Source organism: Montipora capricornis, chromosome 8 (genome assembly GCF_036669925.1).
Source record: "Montipora capricornis isolate CH-2021 chromosome 8, ASM3666992v2, whole genome shotgun sequence".
NCBI classification, from domain to species: Eukaryota; Metazoa; Cnidaria; class Anthozoa; order Scleractinia; family Acroporidae; genus Montipora; species Montipora capricornis.
The window spans coordinates 19,760,668-19,764,584 of NC_090890.1; the positions used below are offsets into that span (position 1 = coordinate 19,760,668).

The 3,917-nt window shown below is 38.6% G+C and overlaps 1 protein-coding gene across 2 annotated transcripts in view; it reads left to right on the forward strand.

Moving 5' to 3' along the window:
• Positions 1 to 251, forward strand: part of LOC138014498 (TATA element modulatory factor-like) — a 71,383-nt gene extending 71,132 nt beyond the window's left edge. For both annotated transcript variants that reach the window (XM_068861576.1, XM_068861575.1), the window contains exon 23: positions 1 to 251. This exon is cut by the window's left edge and continues 1,031 nt beyond it. The gene's annotated coding sequence lies outside the window, so the exon portion shown is untranslated.
• The last annotated feature ends 3,666 nt before the right edge of the window (positions 252 to 3,917 follow it).

Genomic DNA, 3,917 nt, shown 5'->3' on the forward strand with positions numbered 1-3,917 from the left:
AAAGTCTGTTATAACTGTTTGATTCTTGCAAGGAGCTATGTGAAACAAACAGTAAGATTTCGGTTTGTCGGATTTTGACACGGCAATCTTTGTGCAGTTGAACCTTCCACATGACTTCAACTAGTTTCCTTTCCCGCGCGGTTGATTACCACAGAGATAATATATAGATTTAGCCAAGCCTAAAAGCGGAGCTCTCTGGTTATTTATTCTTACTGCCTGTAGGGTTTGTGAAAATAAAAGGTTTCGAATTGTCCGCGTTTTGATCTTTCCGGTTGCTGCTTTAATAGTTAAATCATTTTCTTTGCTTTCTTCTATAGAAAAATTCATTGCCTAACTAGTGAATCCCACGGTAAATTACGCTAAAAACCGATATCGCATGAATCTCGAAGCGATGAGTGCGACATCGGTTTTTCCAGTGAAATTTACTTTGCAATTCACCAGTTTAGCAATACATTTTTCTTGACTCGGAACTTCATGAGTTTTAAAAGAAAACAAGCACACCCTCAGCGAGCGGAAGGAAAGGCCGAAAAAAAAAGCCATCTCAGTATCAACTGTCAATAGCCAGCGAATAGGAATCACGCTAAAATTAGAAGTCATAAAAACAACTTTGTCAGTTGAAGGTCAAAGAAGAGTTTTACTGATGTACTTTATTCCACTTTATCTCTGAAAACAAGATCATTCACATTTTGATGTATTTCATTGAAACACACCAGGTTGGCTTGGTACAAGAATCGGTAAAATACGGCAATGCAACCAAGAATGGACGAACTTCAAACTCGATCTGCTACAACACTTAAATAACGTTTGGGTGCTTTAAACAAACTTCTGAAAACACAAGCTACAATCTTGGACATTGAGACCACCCCTCCCCCCAAAATCAGTGATGGGAAAATGGCGCGTTTTGGCCTTCACGCACCTTCATCCTTGATTTGGGGGAGAGGGGGCATTTCTGTTCCATTTTATTTTGTCCAAGATTGTCTATGAGCCCCTGCTTGGCGTTACCAGTAGTATATGGGGTAATCACGACACGAAATCTGCTCTCGTTCGCTCAAAAGTTACATCATCCGAGAGCACATCTCCCATTCAAAAAATAAACTGAGCAAGGCGACACTGAAAAAAAACTAAATGCAAGTGGCATTTCACGTTAACATAAATTGCAAACAAAAAAGGGAATAAAACTATTGAAAAAAAAAAAAAAAAAGAAAGAAATCGCATGTAAGGAGGATTCGAACCTTCTACCACAGATTATCTACCCCATCCAACTATCCAACCTACCCACATTCTACGCTTTAGACTTTGCATCCGTGCGCTAACCATACCGAATACGCAAACTTGTTGAATTTTAAGAACTGCATTTTCACTCCCTTAAATTTGTTGGCGATATTTACATGATCTATCTTCTGATTTTTCCACGCTGAAAAATAGAGCATGATTTACGTTCACAAAAGTGTTGATGGGCACGATTTGCAGGCTATCAGCAACGAATTTTGTCGATTTTTCACGATTTTGTCGTCTGGCCAGAAAGGTGACAGAACAGATTGACTCTTTTTTCCATTGCTTGTTAACCGTGCTTAACCGTTGAAAAGCGTCTCAAAACAGACGTTAATCGTATAAAAAGTCTCGTGAATCGTGCCTTAAACGTTTTAATGTCATGTAAAACCATTCAAGTGCTCTACAAAGCTTTAAAAGCGCTACTTTAATGCTTGAGTCTTTTGCCATTGCTTCGTTTAATCTCAGCGATGCGACCCTGCATAGACCCTATAGTTTTATCGATTAACTCCCCCAGAAATGCTTCCAGAGTAAGATCAGTAGTGGGCTTGAGAACTCTAACTCTTACTTTTGTTTCCTCGGGTATTCTTTTTCTCGGTGGCAATTTTTTCGTCAATTCTACGTAGAGTTATACCCTTATTCTTGATCGTACTGGCAAATTTTCATTTTAGGTTTGGCTTTTTTATACGCTCCGCTTCTCTTAAAATATCTTCCTTCTATCTCAACATAGCAACACTAGCGACGAGCGTGACTGCTTCAGAGGCCAGTGGTTTCGGATGATTAATGTGTTGACATATGACCTCTTAATTGACCAAATCTTGAATTTGTGACGTCATAGCCTCTGCAGACAATCTTGGACAAATTAAATGGAACATTGAGACCACCCCTCCCCCCAAAATCAGTGATGGGAAAATGGCGCGTTTTGGCCTTCACGCACCTTCATCCTTGATTTGGGGGAGAGGGGGCATTTCTGTTCCATTTTATTTTGTCCAAGATTGTGGTGAGATTTCCCGATGATTTTACGAGAACTCATTGCGAATACGTGTTTATAACATAAGGGCAAATTTATATTTTTCACTGTCGAGGCACAACGAAAACCAGTTGGGCAAACGGATTCAAAAAGCACTTGTTCGCTCGCATTTTAGAGCAAAACAAACAAACAAATTAACTTTTTCTTTCTGTCCAAAAGAGTACAGATAATAGACCAATTTCGATATATTAAAATTCAGTCCTAAACAAAAGGCATCATCTTGAGGCTGTGGGGAATAAATATAAGGATTTGTATGAGTTTATTCCTCAGAGCCTCGAGATGATGTCTTTTGTTTGGGACTGAATTTTAATATATCGAAAGTGGGCTATTGTTATTTAATTCCAGGTGACAATAAAAATTTTGATTTTCATTCCTGAACAAAGAAAGAACCGATTAAACCACCTTTAAAAATAACAAACGGTTTGGTGCCCAAGGAAAGAATTAATTTTGCGGAGTAACTTCTTCCGCTAAGTATGAGCTATTAGGGACTTTAAGCAAATCGCTACGGCTGGCGCTAATACGGCTTCCGGAAGTAAATTTGCCCCAAAATGAGACTGCGCATGAACGTCGGTTGCATCCAGCCGTAGTGCGGACATCTCGGCATTTTAACAATTCCATTGGATACTATATCCTTTAAAGTCAATTTAAGTCAAGGATTGTGTCAAGGTTGCCTCTCATAAGCTTGTAAATCCGTATCATGAACTTACGATAAGTTTTGGCAAAGGTGTTGGAATGGCGAAGTTGTTTTTCTTCGGTTAAGCTTGCTTTGAGGATTAAGTGAAGATGTTTTATGTCTGGATACTATACGATGCTAGTTTGCTTCTTTGCGTATAGATATATTTGTCTTTTTCACTCGATATTCTTTGAGATATTTGTCATTGAAATTATATATTTCATCCATCAAATTGTTGTTATTGCACAAGGTGTATAGCATTCACTTTTGCTCAGAAATAATCTGTTCGTCCTAGCAAGGCGAAAAACGGCCATCGTCCTTTCAGCGAAGCCATTTGACTGTAACAAACTAAATAAAAGAGATTTTAAATTCCTTAGCCCATGTTTCTATGTATTTTGCTTTGCTAAACTTAAAATTTACAGACCACCGAGACGTACTCTCCCCAGACCTTTTCAGGCACGGCGGCCGTAATAGCACCAGCCGTAGGGATTTGCTTAAAGGGGCTAGGTCACGCTATTTTAGATAATTTTGTTAATTATGAGCTCTAAACGTCAAATTGGCAGAGCAAGAGTCTTTCATGTGCAAAATCACGGCCACAAAACAACTGAGAATGATTTTCAAGCTTTGTAAATGATATTTTGATATAGACTGATATAAATTAGAAACTAGGTTGGCCACGTTTTTCAATTTTACCCAAATTCAATCCATTTCAATCCTCTCCAGTTTTGTCCATCCATGTCCCTTCTTGGCTTCCCTGTGTTTTGTTAGAGTTCTCCTATAGTTTTGAACAGTTATTTTGATATTTTAGTTAATTCCATAACCATTCGATCAGTGCTGAAATTGCCTGACCTAGCCCCTTTAAACTCCCTACTACTGGTATTCTGTTTTGTCGTTGTCATTCGCTTTCGCTCTCCTTCCGTTTCTGTTCATGTTTCTGTTCCATTT